At 43.2% G+C, this 17,456-nt stretch overlaps 1 pseudogene; it reads left to right on the top strand.

The window, feature by feature from the left end:
* The first annotated feature begins 15,988 nt into the window (after window positions 1–15,988).
* LOC137750832 (U6 spliceosomal RNA) lies at window positions 15,989–16,088 on the top strand (annotated as a pseudogene).
* Window positions 16,089–17,456: the final 1,368 nt, after the last annotated feature.

Raw genomic sequence — 17,456 nt, forward strand, 5'->3', positions numbered from 1 at the left:
GCTACCATAATTGAGATAAAGGACATGCACATATAGAAGCTGGGTGATTTGCACATATGTCTAGGCTGGCTCAGCACTTCCTCCCACCTGATCTAGTGCAGCCGTCCATGGTACAGTGAACAAAGTCATGGCTAGTATTTTTCATAAAGCTATATGTCGTCAATTTAAATAAATGTCCTTGATTCTGAGAATTTGTTTTTTCTAAACTTTGGTGGTTTAAATATCTATTATTTCATGAAATGGTGCTAGTGAGGTTTTTGTTGTTGTTGTTCTTGCTTTGTCAAAGGAAAAAGTTGGCAATTCTCTTTTAGCTCCAAAAATATTTTTAGGAAAATGTTTTGGAGCATGAGGTCCAAATTCTGGGGAGCCACAGTTGAAGCTCTCGGTATTTAGTGAAAACATGAGTGGCTGTGGGTCAGGCCCCAGGGACACTGTTGAGGCTGTCCCTCCCTACCTCCCCTCCATTCCAGATCCTCTTGTTCTTCCCTGTCTACCTGTCTTCCTCTTCTGGCCCTTTAACCACCCACTTGGTTCTTGATTCTGCTGTCATCCCTGCATGCTGATCTTGAGAGCTCCCTCCTTTCATGTGCTCTCAGCCTGCTCCTAGGCCCTAGAACCTGAGCCCAGGACCCATGGCCAAACTTCTCATGGAGCCTCAGAGGACAATCTGCACACATATTTTCTGATTTGATGCTTTGGTATGTTGTTGAATAGATTTCCATTCAGTTAACAGTATCTAAGATGCCTTTCCTGGCTACCAGGCCTCCCCAGGAGTGCTGAGGACAGGAAGATTATGCCAGTCTTGGACAATACTGTAATGTGTTCTCTGAGGGTCCATGGAAAGGGTAAGCTGTCATGGTGGGACATTTGTTTACAAATGTAAAAAATGACGTGGGCACTGGATCACAGGCTGAGCTGAGAGGAGGACTGACTGTATTCAAGTTTCCATTTCACTGTTAACTGTTTTGAGGACTTAGGTAAATCACTGCCATATGATGCCCCATTTTATGGATGAATTGAAGTGGGATTTTGGCTGGATTCTCTCTCTGAGGCTCCTTCTACATCTGTAGTTCTCTGACAGCATGCTTAGTTTTGAGGTCACATGTCACCTCTGAGAACTACAGTTGGAGATCACTAGTCATGATAACTAACACCAGATGGGACCTAATCGATTAAGCCCCAGCTTGGGTGAGAGTGGCCGGGTATGGGATGAGGAAAACCTGGGCTTGTTGGGCTTTTATTTCTCTCTACCCACCACCCCGCACCACCTGCCCGTGCTTCATGATTCCTTCTTTAGTGGGTACAAATGCTGAACTGAGTTGTTCTTGCATCCTTTCATATGTATTAGTTTGTTCTCTTTAAGTAGATATTGCTCTCATGGAGGGCTGGAACTGGGTCTTTTCAAGGGGTGTGCTGGTAAATGTTTCATAAATGGCTCTCTAGAAAAGAAAAAAAAGCCCTGGTTTGTAGCATTTGCAGATTTCTAAGGTGGAAAAAGCCTTGCACCGTCGCTGATTTCAGGCTACCAATGGGACGTCACTGAAGCCAAAAAGAGATGGGCATAATTGGCTCTCATTAGCCAATATGAACTGGTATGAGCCAGTATAAGCCAGTAGGAGCTGGCTTCAGCACACTCTTATGGCTCTGAGTGCAGATAGCACAGTGCTGGGAACACACAGTAGGTTCTCAGGAATTGCTTATCAGCAGCTTCCGCCCTGTGAGGATGAGCAGGAAAAGGGGGGTGAGGTATGCACCACCGGGGGCATTTGTTGTTAGCACCTTTGGAAAGAGATCCTCTGCCAGATGTCTTTCCCGTCTTCCATCTGTGGCCAAGGAATCTCTCAGATACATTTTGGATCATGTCACCGTTTAAAATCTTCAGTAGTTCCCCGTTGCCTACAAGATGAGTTCTAGATGCTTTTGCATGGCATTCGGGGGTCCTTCAGTGTCAGATAACCAACTGCCTTATCCATTTCACCTCCAGCATTCCTTGACATGGATTCTATGTCCCATCTGATCTGCACTTCCAAACCACTCAAAATGTCCAGTGTCAAGCCTCCTGACCTTTGCAAGTGCTGTGACCTCTGCCTTGCTTGCCTTTCTTCCACTCACCACCTGTAGAATTCTTAGTCTTAAGGCCTTGCTCATGTGTTGCCTCCTTTAAGGTACCAGCCCTGGCACCACTTGGGCAGTTAGACTCCCCCTAGAGTGCTCCTTGCAGTCTTTAGATAACTCTATTGGAGCATTGATCACACTGCATAATAATGTTACATAAACGTTTATCTATTGTGAGCTCCTTGGGGGGAAAAGGAATATTTATTTTTCTTATCCCTCGCACCCAGAGCTCTGCCTGGCACATAGTAGGTGCTCAACAAGCGTGCGTTAAATGGCTAACCAGAGAGAGAATTGTACTTCACATCTCCCCACTCTCTCTGTCTGTGATTCAACTGTGTAATTAGGAATTGGCAGCACTTTGAATTCTTCCCTCCCCACCTGGGCTTAAACCAATACTAAAAAGTTTTATTTGGTTGACTGTTGTCCTTTCAGGCAGATGAAAGTGGCAATTCAACCCTCTTTTATCAAACCCTGCATGTGTCAGAGCATTTGAAGATGATGTGTGTGGGAGCTCCGGCTCTCTGGTGATTTCTCTCGATTTAATTAGTCTGACCTTCTGTGATAATCCCCCTCGGATGTCCCTGGCTACCCCCTCTACTTCTGTATCATATTCAGGCTTCTGCCATCATCAGCAGAAGACCAACTGCTCAGCTCAGCCTGTAGCATAATTCACAGCTTGGCTCTCAAAAATGAACTTTTACTCCGGTGGAGCTGCTCTTAGCATTAAAATTGGCCTGAGAGAGCTAGGAAAGTTTATCTTGGAGCCAGCATGGGGTCCGTCCCTCCAAGTCAAATATTTCTCTTCAAAACTAGAATGAGCTTTAGTGTGGCACTACCAGTGGCTTCCTGAAATATTGGTATATCTTTAAACATTAACATTTAGTTACAGTGCTGAAGGCTTTCTGGAGAGTTTTTAAGTCTTTCCTACCCCTCCTCGGAATAACCAGGGCTTTCATACCTGCTTTCCTTTCATTTCAGGGCATGGAGGAATGCACTGAACTGGTGCAATATGGGGCTAATCAAACAGCTATTTATTTTCAGTCCATCCTCATAGGATTTCCCAAATGGAGTAGAGAGGCCACTTTACAACAATCCAGAAAGTCAAAGTGGTAGCCCTGGAGCTTCTGGTCTTCATGATGCTGGGAAAATTCCTGGGAGTTTAATGCTCTCCTTTCAAACCCTTAGCCCAGACTCTGAGCTAGAAAATTATTATCTTCTCCATTTCCTGTTTTGGAATAAAAATCTAGCAGTGTATGAAGGAATAACTTCTTTCTCAGCAGTATTAGATAGAATGGGGCAATTTGTAACATGGGCTTATTCCACATTTATTGATACATTCCCTGGGCCAGGAAACATTCTATCCCCTGGAGATACAGGGATGAATAAGGCACAGCCACTGCCAGTAAGAGATCCACCAAGTGGAAGAGATGAATGTGCCAACAGAGAAGCACAATTGAGGCACGTTAACAGGGTATCTGGAACCCAGAGCAGGGGGTAGCTAACTCTGTTGGGGAGAATTGGAGAAGTTTTCATAGAGGGTGGGATACTTGAGCTGGGTATTATAGGATCAATAGAGTTTCTTCAGCTGCTACAGATTGGAAGGAGCACTCTGGGCAGTGCTGTAGCACCTAGAGGAGTGGGCATGAGTTTGGGTTGGCTTGAGCACGGGGAACACAGGAGTGAGGCACTGGGTGCTGAGGCTGGAAGGGACTTTGGAACCAGACTATAAAAGGTTCTTCACTCAGTTCTCGGGAAATTGGATCTGTCCTTTTGGCACAGTGGCTATGGGAAGATTTGAAGGAGAATAAAGGTATACTCAGATTAGAATTTATAAAAGATAATAGAGGGTGGTGTTGCGGAGAGAGGGATGGAAACCAGTTAAGAACACTATGATGATAGATTCAGAAAAGAAATGATGAGGACCTCAAGGAAGTCAGTGGCAGCAGAGAGAGATGGGAGGGAGCTGTCTGTAGCTGCCAATAAAAATCAGCGTGCAGGGGCTCAGAGGGTGACACCGGTGACAGCAGCCATCAAACACTATGGCTGCTGAGGAGCCTGTGAGCCATCAGAAGGGGATGTGGGGAAGCTTGGTGTCATGATGATTAACCAGATATGCAGGAGATGTTTCAGGGTCAAAGGGCCTCTAAGATTGTGTGGCAGAATACTTACTGCTCCTTGAATATCTATCCATGGGCTCACCCACATTTCCCAGCCCTCTTGCAGTTAGGTTGAGCCATGTGACTAGTTCTGGCCCCTGGGCTATCAGCAAAAGTAATCTATGTCAGTTCTAGGTTGAAGCAGTTAAGAGCTGGCTCTTCCCTTGCCACAGTGTCCTGGAAGCCATGTCTTCCAGATGTGTAGCTATAAAATGCAAACCTTCTGGATCCGTGAGTCTGCCTTGGGGTGTTGCCAGATCCACAGTGAACTTTGCCTGAATAAAAAGTGGAATCTTATTGTTAGGCCACAGAGACTGTAGGGCTCTTTGTTACTGCAGCATAACCTAGCCTATCCTGACAAAGACACTTCCTTCCTTCTAAGGCTGTTGAGGCCTGCAGTATCTATGACTGCAGGTTATTTTAGCTCCCTTCCCACAGCTGATGCATCAGGAAAGTGTTTGGAAGAAACTACATGGCAGAGGTATATGCTTATCTGCCTCAGAACACTTTGGCTCCTCTTGGCTATAGAATATGACAGTTTTCTCAAGCAGGCAGACCCTTGGGAGAAAAAAAAAAAAGATTATATGGTGAAATGCCAGAATCCTTTACAATGCCACAGAGATTGACAATAATTCTTAGTACTCCTGGAGTATGTGTCATCCTGAGAAAGCATAAATGTATTACAAGCCTCCAGGGGCAGGATGAAAGCTTCTCCATCATCAATAGTATATGCCTCTTGTCAAACCTGAGGCGGAGAAGGAGGCCTTGGTGGGAAGGAGATTCGTCATCATGTGCCGGAGGAGGAATGGCCTAAGAACCTGGGGCTGTTGGGCTGGAGGAAAAGGGACTTGGTGGGGGTTGCACTATTAAGTCTTTAGAAATTCAGGGGCCATTATGTGAAAGAGAGAGCAGATTTGATCCTGGCGGCCCTACAGGGCAGTTAGCCCAGTGGGTGGACGTTGCATGCAGATAGATTCCAGCTCAGTAGGATAAACGTGCTACTAGAAGATGGATTATTAGGGCTGCCTCAGTGGGTGGTGAGTACCCCACCATTGAAAGTGCTTCATCATAGGCCGGAAAGCCACTCGGTAGAGAGGCTGCTGTGGTGAAAGGGGGAAGTGAACTGGAAGACAGTCCTCAAGCTGTGTGACCTTGGGCAAGTCGAGTGACCTTTCTGGTTTCTTTAATTGTGAATAATAAGTCCTACTTTTCAGGATTATGGCAGATATATGATGTGAAATATATTTACAGGCTGATGTTGAAAAATATTGCTAATAATAACATCATCATCAAGTACCACAATAATGGGACCTCACTTATTGGACACTTCCTCTGTGTTAGGCACCATGCTTTGCACACATCTCATTTGACACTTACAATAACCATATGAGATAAGTACTATTATTAACCCATTTTACATGTGAGAAAACAGAGAATTGGAGTGACTTGCCCAAGTTCACACAGTTAGAAATTGGCAAAGTTGGGACTCTAGTCCGGGTCTGTCTGGCTCTGGAGTCTAAACTCTTAATTATTATGCTTGTTATAACGCTTCAGGATCAAAGTAGCAGATGCATATGTGGTTGCTCTGAATACTGCAAAGGACTAAGGTTTTTTTAAAATTTAATTTAATTTATTTATTTTTGGCTGTGTTGGGTCTTCATTGCTGTGCGCGGGCTTTCTCTAGTTGCGGCGAGCGGGGGCTGCTCTTCGTTGCAGCGTGCGGGCTCCTCATCGCAGTGGCTTCTCTTGTTGCGGAGCACGGGCTCTAGGCGCATGGGCTACAGTAGTTGTGACGCACGGGCTTAGTTGCTCTGCGGCATGTGTAATCTTCCTGGGCCAGGGATCGAACCCGTGTCCCCTGCATTGGCAGGCGGGTTCTTAACCACTGTGCCACCAGGGCGGTCCCAGGACTAAGGTTTTATTTGAAGAGGCTCATTATTGGATGGACAACTGGTCTTGATGAAATTAAGTTTTCTTCTAATACTACCATTGTATGCATACTATTCAATTGTGTAATGGCTGATGGTTTACAATACGTTCCAGTTACCTACTGCTACATGATAAACTACCCGAAAACTTAGTGACTTAAAATGACAATAACTATTTTATTATTATCTCTCATGGTTCTGGAGGTTGACTGGGCTAAGCTAGATGGTTCTTGATCAGGGTCTCCCATATGGTTTCAGCTGGGGCTGGAGTCACCTCAAAGGCTCCCTCAGGGCATGTCTGTGTGGTGGTTATTGCTGTTGACTGGAACAACTACATGTGGCTTCTGCATGTGGCCTGGGCTTCCCCGCAGCATGGGGACTCCATTTCAGATTAAGCATATCAAGAGAGCCACATCTTTTGGCCTAGCCTTGGAAGTTGTATCTTTTGACCTAGCCTTGGAAGTTGCAATACATCACTTACTCCAGTCACAAGCCCTCCCAGATTCAGGAGGAGAAACCACATCCCCACATCTCAGTGAGAGGGGTGCAGAAATCACATTGTGCAAAGTGCATGTAAGATAAGCAGTGTTATGGAGGCAATTTTTAGACAAGACAATTTGCCACAAGCTGATAGGATGCATTCATTCAAAGGTTTCCTCTTGGGAGAGTAATAAATAATGAGTTTGGAAAGAAAGAACTGCGAATGTCAACATTGTTTCCATTTTGAAGAAAACCATCCCAGTTAGTATTTTCTGTAATTTTTGTTTACTTAGACATTGGTCAACCCCTCATATAATTTTTATCAGCTTAAACACTGGCTTTTAATGCATCAGCCAATGGCTGGTCTCTACCTTTCATGGAATATATCGTTATGTATTTATATATAAAAATGACCATCCCATGGCTTATAACTTCAACATTTATAGTTATATCTTTTTCTGCTGGAAAGATTTTGCTGGAAATTATTTTATGGACATTTGTTGACTGATTTTTAAAAAATTTCCTTATTTTAATACTTAAGAATGGGTGAAAGGATTTGGTGATACCAGTCATGATACATCTGGTGGAAAGGAGAAATTTGAAAAAAGACTAAGATACTTTCTCAGGTTCACATTGGCACAGCTCTCCCATTTGGGAATTATCCTTAGCAGTTTCTCCTTTGAATGGTCTACAAGGAGTGGAAGAGGACTGGATTCTCTTTGACTGAAGTGTGTTCTGAGGAAAACATGTTTAGGGACCAAGGATTCAGCATCGCCTTTGGGTCTTTTAGCTCATGTTCTTGTTGGAAAGAATTCTGTCAGGGGATCCTAAGTCAGGAGTTAGGGAATCATGTCATCTGCTGTTTAATTTTGATGACTGGGCATTTAAGTGCCTGCCAGGCTATGTGCACAGAGAGAAAGATGGAAATACAAATATAAGAGCAGGAGTGAGAATCCACCTTGGCTCTTCAGGACGTTCTCAAGGCGTTGCCTTGCCCTAGTTTCTGGCACCGCGCATGCTCCTTCTCCTGGGGCTGCGAGGACCCACAGGTCTTCGGGCTCTTATTGGCTTCCCTTTGTTGTCTGTCCAATCCCTTGGAATCCACGTTAGGTGAGCACCTCGTAAGCCCTTTGATCTGCAAAGCAGTGCCTTTCAGAGTTTACGTCAGTGAATGGGGCACTGAGGAAGAATTGATGAACTCTATCGTGGACTGGAGTGGGACTAAGAATTTATAGAGGAAAACCAAGGCAGATGAAAGGGCACGTGGAAGAAGTGATTGCAGGCTGCATGGAACGTTGCTCTGTCCACCCAAAGAGCGACTATGTCTTATAGTCTATACACATGTATAAAGCAGATGGGATTCTTGTAAGCCAAGCAGGATGTGAGCCTCTCACTTGCCCAGCGGTGAGACCTAAATAGAGAGAGCGAGAAATGAAGACTGATGGAGATAAATGCTTTATAAGAATAATTATTTTAGATTTTTAGACTAGAGAAGTTAGAATTTATAAAATGTATATGATATATGTCACATATATGCTAAAAATCATATGTATGTCTCATATGTGTTGACATATACATATATACAGCTTGAAACACACACATATGCATACACACACAGAAATAATAATGCAGGTTTGGGTTTTTTTGTTGTTGTTTTTTTGGCCAGGGAGGGTATTATTTACATTACCTTACACAGAGATTTTTCACTTTACCATAGAATCCCCTGAGGGTGACTAGCTCTCCTCCCTCCCTCCCCACTCAACCCCACTCTCCCTTCCTCTCTTCCTCTCTCCCTTCCTTTTTAATCTTATTATGGAAATTTTCAAGCAAACACAAAATTGGAGAAAGTAGTATAATGATCCTTGATAAAGCGTTCCTTTAAATGCCTCTTCTTTGGAACATTTACAGCAGAGTTCAATTTACAAAAAAGAATTGCCTGGGAAGTTTAGAAAGGTTCATCTTTGTGTAAAGTGAAGAGTAAATATATTTTATAAAATTATTCTTGGGAGATCTTCTCCTGACCTAATATAAATCAGTAAATCCAGTAGAATAGCAATATCAGAAGGGCTGCTTCTCCACTGTTATGTTTTTTGTTTTTTTTTTTTAAAATCCAGCCTCATGAGAATTTAAATCTGAGGAGAAACACTGAAAATATTTGTTTAGGCCAATGCTTCTGGCCAGTTTGTTATAATGCATGACATATGATGCAACTGACCAATTATTTCAGTGAAATAACCAAGTTGATAGTTTTAGTTTCCCAGCAAATTGACCAGTGGTTTCACAGAACCAACCTTTTAAAGCATGATTTAGACAGCACTCTTAACACCAGTGCTGTGTGGCCCAGTTGGAGGGAGGAAGGCATATTCGGAGCTGGAGGGGGCTCCAAATACGGGCTTAGTAGTCATCCAGGGGGCGAGGTGGATTGAGCAGGAGAACCTGGCCTTTGAGTCTCTACTCTTGAGGGGTCCCAAAGGTAAACTGAATTCCTGGAGTTGGCAGGTGGTGGCCAAGAGGTGGACTTGACTCATAGTTGAGGAGTTGAGTGTGAAAGAAGTCTGGCTTCTGAGGGGCACCTGGGAGGTGGGGAGGGGAAGGAGCTGAGGAGAGGTATCTCAGAAAGGAGAATGGTTCATGATGGAGTCTGTGATCCAGAGGAAGGTGTCAGAAATCTGTTCCTAGTGGGGCTTGTCCCCATGGCAGGCTAGGACCTCTGCGAATGCTGAGCCACAGTGAAACAGTGGCCTGTGTCGCCTGCATGGAACCATCGTGGGGAATTGCACAGAGCATGGCTCTCACACTGCTGCACATTACAGACCCCGGGGAGATTTTACAAATCTCCATGCCCTCCAAACAGGTCACACTCCAAACAAATTAGGATCTCTGCAGATGAGACCCAGGCATCAGCATTTTAATTAAATTAACTAATTAATTAATTAATTGACCATGCAGCTTGTGGGATCCTAGTTTCCCCACCAGGGATCGAACCTGAGCCCCCTGCATTGGAAGAGCGGAGTCTTAACCACTGGACCGCCAGGGATGTCCCAGGCATCAGCACTTTTAAAAGTTCCTTAGGCAACTCCAAGGTGCAGCCAAGTGAGAAGCAGTGGCATAGAGTATGAGACAGGGCACAGAGGCACTTGGGTTCTGTCTGCCACTAACACTTGCACGTTATATGATCTTGGACAAATCATTTAACTTCTCTGAGCTTCAGCTGGTCAGCTGGAACTTGAAGGGGTTGTACTAAATGGTCTCATTGGTGGTTTAAACAAACGACTCCAAGATTCTTTGAGAGCTGGAGTCTGTGTCCCCTCCCCTTGAATGTGGACTTCGTGACTTCCTAACCAATAGAATATGGTGGAAATGACACTGTGCCAGTTTTTGGGTCTTAGCCTTAAGAAGCTGACAGCTAGGGACTTCCCTGGTGGCCCAGTGGTTAAGAATCCGTGCTGCCGGTGCAGGGGGTGCAGGTGCAATCCCTGGTTGGGGAACTAAGATTCCACATGCCGCGTGATGCGGTCAAAAAATAAAAAATAAAAAATTGTAAAAAAAAAAAACAAACCAAAAAACCCCAAACAAACAACCTACTTCTTAAAAAAAAAAAAAAAAAAAAAAAAAGCTGACAGCTCTATTTTCTGCGTCTTGGGACACTTGCTTTGGAGCCCAGCCACCATGCTGACAGGAAGCCCAGGCCACATGGAGAGACCACAGGTGGGTGCTGACAGACCCATCTGAGGTCCCAGTGGATCTCAAGCATCACCTGCCAGGCATGAAGATGCGTCAGATGATACTGATCCCCAGCTGTTGAGTCCCTCTCAGCTTCAAATCTTTTTAGCTGATACCCCAGATAGGCTTTGTGGACAGAGACAAGGTGCCCCCACTGTGTCCTGTCCCAATTCCTGACCCACACTGTCCGTGAGCATAATAAAATGGGTATTTTACTTTATGAAGTTCGGGGTGCTTTGTTATGCAGTAATGATAACTAGAACAATCTCTCGGTTTTACCATTTAGGGAATATTGGAGATTGATAGTATAGCAAAGTGTTTAAGGGGATGGATTCTGGAGGCAGACTGTCCAGTTTCAAATCCTGGCTCTACATTTCTCTGGCTATGTGAATTAGGGTAAATTATCAACTTTTCAAATAATTATCAATTATTCAAATTCTCATCTGAAATGGGATACTAATAATACCTACCTCATAGGGTTGTCATGACCGTTGAATAACTTAATACATTTAAAGAGTGAGTCCCATGCAAGTATTTACAAAGATTATAATGATGGTGGTGATAAAGGACATGGCTGCATGTTACCTGTAGTTTGCAAAATGCTGGGATGGGGTGGAGTCGGTGGGGGGCTGTTGCATAAACTGGGCACGACCTGCCTTTGCCTAGCGTGCCTCCCATGTTGCTAAGTACATCCAGGGATCCACATTGTTCTTAGCTATTCAGCAGGTGTTCAAAGGCACCTTGGAATTGTATCATGTCTCTGGACCTGTCACTGTCACATTGCTCAGAAATTGGATTCTGCAGAGTAGAAACATGTGGCTTGTTGGCAAGGCAACTGGTTCAGAGCAGGGACATTTCCAGGCTGAGAGAGCTCGCCTTTGTCAATTGGGTTACGGCCCTCATAAAAACCTGTCTATTTGTGTTCTTTTCTGGATGCTCAGAGATGTCAGGCCACCTCGAGGGGGGAGGGGGAGAGTGCTGTCCTCGCATGGGTGGCTCCAGCTGCACCTCTTTCTTTGTACGCCCCAGCTGCTAAACCAAACCCTGGACCCTCCTAAGTGTGGGGGGTACCTGGGCCTGGAATGGTGGTATAATATCTCTAGCGGGGAGGGCCTGCAGCTCTGAGTGCTTCTGACTTTTCTATTTTTGCCTCCAGGTAGATGGAGAGATTCGGGTGCGGGTTTGCAGCTCCTATGCTCCTGCATACAATGTCATCAATTTCCATTTTAGAAACCAGAAGGGTAGCCTTCTAATATATTGAGTTTTGGGTGTGACACATAGAAATTTATGGCACGAGGGTTAACTGCTCAACTAAGATCTGTCAGCAGTGCCATTATGAATGATGAAAGTTGAAAAAAGTTTAGGTACTCAGGGTGGCATGGTGGGACTTGGTAGCTGATGACAAATTCTTGGTTTAAATGCTGGCTCTGCCATTTGTGGCCCATGTGATCTTGAGCCTCCACTGATAATATAGAAAGGGAATGCTGATGGCATCGTATCAGAGTACTCTCATGAGGGTTGGAAAAGCTTGACAGATATCCAGCTATACAGACTGGGTTGGGGTATCTTCAAAAAGGATCCTTACACTTGTTTGTCAAGGTCAGATAAATGTTCCTTCATTCGTTTATTCATTTACTCATTCATTTATTCAACAAATATTTTTCAAGCACCTGCTATGTGCCAGGCACTGTACTAGTTGCTGGGGGTATAATTAGTGAACAAACCAATATGATTCCTGTATTTCTGGTTTAATTCTAATGGTGAGAAACAGACAAAATAAATAAGAAAAATGTGGTATATTAGACCGTGATAAGTGCTATGTAGAAAAATAAAGCAGAGAAGGGGGATGGGGACTCAGGGGGTGGGGGAAGCATTTCGGTTTTAAATACCATGTCAGGAAAGGCCCCTCTAAGAGGGTGACATTTGTGTAAAGGTTTGGAAGAGGTAAGGAAGTGAGCCACAAAGTTACCTGGGGGGAAAGCTTTCCAGGCAAAGCAGACAGGACATGTCAGTGCCCCCGGAGTGCACCTGGTGTGTTTGAGAAACAGCAAGGAGTCTGGTGTAGCTGGAGTGGGGTGAATGGGAGAGAAATGGGAATGAGGGCACGCTGGTTTCAGAGCCAGATTATGTAGGGCCTCGTAGGTCATTCCGAGAACTTTGGCTTTTTCTCTGAATGAGATGGGAAGCCCATGGAAGGTATGGAGCAGAGGAGGGATGTGATCCTACTTAGTTTTAAAAAATGTAATTAAAAAATTTAAAAAACAGCTTTATTGAGGTAAAAGTGACAAACAGTAAACTATACATATTTAAAATGTGCAATTTGAGAATTAAAAAAATTTTAATTATGGTATAGTACACATAACATAAAATTTACCATCTTAGCCATTTTTAGTGTATAGTTCATTAATATTAAGACTATTCACATTGTCATGTGACCAGTATCACCTTGCAAAACGAAAATTCTATACCCATTACACAAAAACTCCCCATTTTCCCTTCCCCCCCAGACACTGGCAACCACCATTCTGTTTTCTGACTATGATTTTGACTACCCTAGGTATCTCATAGCAGTGGAATAACGCAGTATTTGTCTTTGTGTGACTGGCTTATTTCACTTAGCAAGGTTCATTCATGTTGTAGTACTTTTCTGGAGAGTCGCTTTAATTTTGATGAAAACCAATTTATTAGCTCTTTAATGGGTTCGTTTTTTTAAGGTGTCCTCCTACTTTGATTTTAAGAGGATCCTTCTGGCTGCTGTGTTGAGAAGAGAGTGAATGGTGGGCCAAGGTGGAAGTGGGGAGACCAGTTAAGAGGCTATAACGAGAAGACCAGCAAGAGGTGATGGTGGTCTGGATTGCAGCGGGGGTGGTAGTGGAGGTGATGAGAAGAGGAGGGATTTGGGTGTCTCTTGAAGATAGAGCCCATGGGATTTTCTGATGGATTGGATGTGAGATATGAGAGAAAAAGAGGAGTTAACGAGACTCCAGCTGAGGGCTTGGAAGGATGGCATTGCTGTTACCTGAGACGGGAAGGCTGTGGGCAGGGCAGGTGAGGGCAAAGACTTGGAGCTTGGTGTTTGACATATTAAATTTGAGATGCCTGTTTGACATCCCAAGTAGGGGAGTGTTGTTTAGACCTGAGTCTGAGCTCTGTGTGATTCAGCCTCTGGTCATGCTGGGTTCTGTGTCATCCCCTGACATTTCTCTTCTGAATTTATATCCTTTGCTGAACTGTCACTTCCTTTATTGGAGCTCATATACCAACTGCATAAGTTCTGACTCATGTAGGCAGTTGCTGACGATTCAAGCTCAAGGGCCACAGCCTGGATCGACTTCATTTCTATACCACAGCTACACCAATTCCTACCTGTCCTTTACAAGCCTGTCACAATGTAGGTGCTGAGAGTGGAGTTACTTTCTGCCTATGCCTTTGTAGTAGAGATTTTCAGGCCTTGCTGACTTTTGGGAGGAAAAGCCAAGGGACACCTCTAGCTTTTTCCCTCATTACTCTGAAAACTGTCTCTCCGGTGGTTTGAATTGTTCCCAGTTTGTAGGTTAAAAACCTGGGGGGCTAACACTAGCTAAGTCTTTGCTGAACACTGATGGTAGCTTCTAGTCACATGACCAAAGGGAGAAGTAACGACATTCTCCTTGGTCCTGCAGATTGACCTTCCTCACTGCAAAGCATCTCCCTTGGAATGTTGCTGTTCATCAGGAGTGGACTTGGATCTATTTCCCAACTACATGGAGATTTGTTTGAGATGCTTCTGAGTCTCAGTTTTAAGAAGGAAAAAAAGAAAAAAAAAAAAGAATTAATCTTTAAAGAAGACCGAACGACTAGCACTAATATATTATTGAGGCCAATAAATGCCTCCTTGGTCCCTTGGGCAAGTGAAACAGCGCCATCCGCTGGCCAGTTCCCCACACCATGTGACGTCTCCAGGGGGCACATATGCTGAGTTTATTATTTCAAGTGTCCTAGAGGCAGTGATCCCAGATTTAATATGCGGCTCCTCCAAAGATGCCAATTCCTTTTTAGGAGATTTTTGTATATTCTGTTTCCCTCCAGATTTCTACGTATTGTACTAAAACCAAAATAATTCCAAAAAGAAAAGTGATTCTTTTGCTCTTGCCTTGCTTTTGCAGCATGCATTTTCATTATTCCTTCCTCTTTCTGGTTCTCATCTACTTGCGGACATATTTACATTGCTGTAATCGTATTGAATTGATACAACTTTGTATTATCATTATTCTTAAAATTTACTGAGTGCTACTGTGTACCATACCCTGTGTGAAGAGCTCACAGCCATTTAAGAGCTTCATTGGATTCTCTTAACTACTCTTTAGGTATTCTTATTAGCCCTATTTGCTGGATGAGGAAACTGAGGCTCAGAGCAGATATTCACAACCACCCACTTTAACATTGAGAGAGCCTGGAATTTGGTAGCAAGTGTTTGAGAGTCACTTGTGCAAATCACTTAATTTTTCTGAGTCTCAGCGTGATTCCTTCCCACCTCCTGGGACCCTTGAGGACTGAAAGGAGTCGTGTATATGAGGGTGCTTGATAAACTGTAGTTTTTATTATAGTTCTAAACAGTAATTTGTATTTTTTAAATAAATAAATAAATTTATTTATTTATTTTTGGCTGAGTTGGGTCTTTGTTGCTGTGCGCAGGCTTTCTCTAGTTGCGGCTAGTGGGGGCTCCTCTTCATTGTGGCGCTCGGGCGTCTCATTGCGGTGGCTTCTCTTGTTGCGGAGCACGGGCTCTAGGCGTGCGGGTTTCAGTAGATGAGGCTCACGGGCTCTAAAGTGCAGGCTCAGTAGTTGTGGTGCACGGGCTTAGTTGCTCCACGGCATGTGGGATCTTCCTGGCCCAGGACTCAAACCCGTGTGCCCTGCATTGGCAGGCGGATTCTTAACTGCTGTGTCACCAGGGAAGCCCTAAACAGTAATTTTTAACCTTTCATTAATAATCTTCCTGTTGTTGGATTCAGGTGGTCTTTCATTTATTTATTTTGGCTGTTAAAATGACATTGCAATGAACATCTCATGTAGCTTTAATTTTTATTCTTTAAAATATCCTTAGGATAAAAGGATATTATGGACTTTTAAGATGGTTCCTGATATGTATCTCCAGGAGTTGATATCAATTTATATGGCGTGTGTGGGGACTGGTTTTACTGCAGTGCTGTAATACTGGATAGTTTCTGAAGTTCCTCTAATGTAGTGAGTGTATTATGCTACCACATTATTTGAGGGGGCATTTCTTTGATTACAAGAGAAGTTGAATGTTTTCCCAGATGCTTGTTTACTAGTAGTATTTCTGTTTTTATGAATTGTCTTCTCTAGTTTTTTGCTAGTTTACGTATTGGGGACTTAATGTTTTGGTATCAATATGTATAAGTTCTTTACATAACACAGACATGAACCGTTTGTTATATTTGCTGTGAATGTTTTCTCCAGATGATATTTTCCCTTTGATTTGAGTTATTTTAGTTTTGTCCAATGGTTATCTATTTCTATAATGTACAAACTGACCATCCTTCGTAATTTATTTCAACTTAACTTATGAAGTTATCATCTCTTGTGCTCCCTTTAGCAGCACATATGCTAAAATTGGAACGGCATAGAGAAGATTAGTCTGGCCCCTGTGCAAGGATAAATTCATAAAGTGTTTTATATTTTTTATGGCGTAAGAATTATATCTCAATGAAGCTGTTACCAGAAAAAAAGAAAAACCAACTAAAGAGTTACAGTAAAACAAGTTTCTTTTTAGAGTGAGGATTTTATTTAAGCTTTTCCTATCCATATTCACTTGTGATATGTGCCTGTAATTTTCTTTTTGTGTATTTTATCATTATCAGATTTTAGGAAGAAGATCATGCTTGCCTAATGGATATAAACGTACTCTTATCTCTTTTTGTGCTCTGGATATTTTATACAACATTGAAATCATCTGTTTCTTAAAAGTATGAAAATTGTTCTGGTGGAAACATTGGGACAAACTGCATTTTTTTTTAGTTGTTATCAAATTATTTCTTCAGTTTCTTCCTCAGTTATTATTCTGTTTAGATTTATATTTCTTGAGTTATTTTTAGTAATCTATATCTTTCTAGAAATTATGCATTTCATTGAAGATTTCAGTTTATTAGCCTACAAGTGTGCATAACATTCTCTTTGGATTTGGAGAAAAAAATCTATCTTCTGTATTTTGTCCTATCTCCTTTCTCATTTCTAATTAAAAATGTTCCCTTAATTATATTTGACAGAGGTTTGTTTATTTTAGTAGTCTTATCAAAAAAACCAATATTTGAACTAATTTATCATTCTACAGCTTTATGTTTTACAATGTATTTATTTCAGCTTTTATCTTCATTTACTGCCTCTTTTAAAATTACTTTTCCCTGTAATTTTTAAATAGAAAGCTTTGTTAATATCAATTTGGATAATCCCAACCTGAATAGTTTTATGGAGACTGAAATAAGTTGTGGGGAGAGAAACTGATGTATTATCATTGTGTGTTTATCAATCAGGGACCAGCAAGGACCAGAGAGGCTGCACCAGCCGTTTCAGTAGAGGGAATTCCTACGGGAACTAGTTAGGAGGTGCTGGAAACACTGAAAAGCCAAGTGGGCTGGTGAATTGGTGTAGAGATGAGCAACAGCAGCGAGCTGCTCCTCCCCACCCACACACAGCTGGAGGGACCGAAGAGTTAGGAGGGAATGTTCCCAGACCCCAGGGAGCCAGAGGCACACGTCTGCTGAGAAGCCACAGAAGGCAGAGCTGGGGCTGCGGACGGAGAACAAAAATGGGGAGGGTAACCTGGATTTTACTACCCTCCTCTCCCCAGTCTCCTCCCAGTGCCTCTCTTTGGCAGAAATTAACCAGAAGCCAGTTGGCAAAGGAGCCTGAGAAATGCAATTTGCAGGGAGTCAGGCTGAGCGGGGAAGGGCAGCCAGTGGACCCAAGAACGGACAGTGACCAGCACAGACACTTGCCCTTCAACCCAGGTGAGGTCAGAAGGGTTTGTAATGCTAGTAAGATGACAGCCCCA

The sequence above is a fragment of the Eschrichtius robustus genome, chromosome 16 (assembly GCF_028021215.1).
Source record: "Eschrichtius robustus isolate mEscRob2 chromosome 16, mEscRob2.pri, whole genome shotgun sequence".
Classification (NCBI taxonomy): Eukaryota; Metazoa; Chordata; class Mammalia; order Artiodactyla; family Eschrichtiidae; genus Eschrichtius; species Eschrichtius robustus.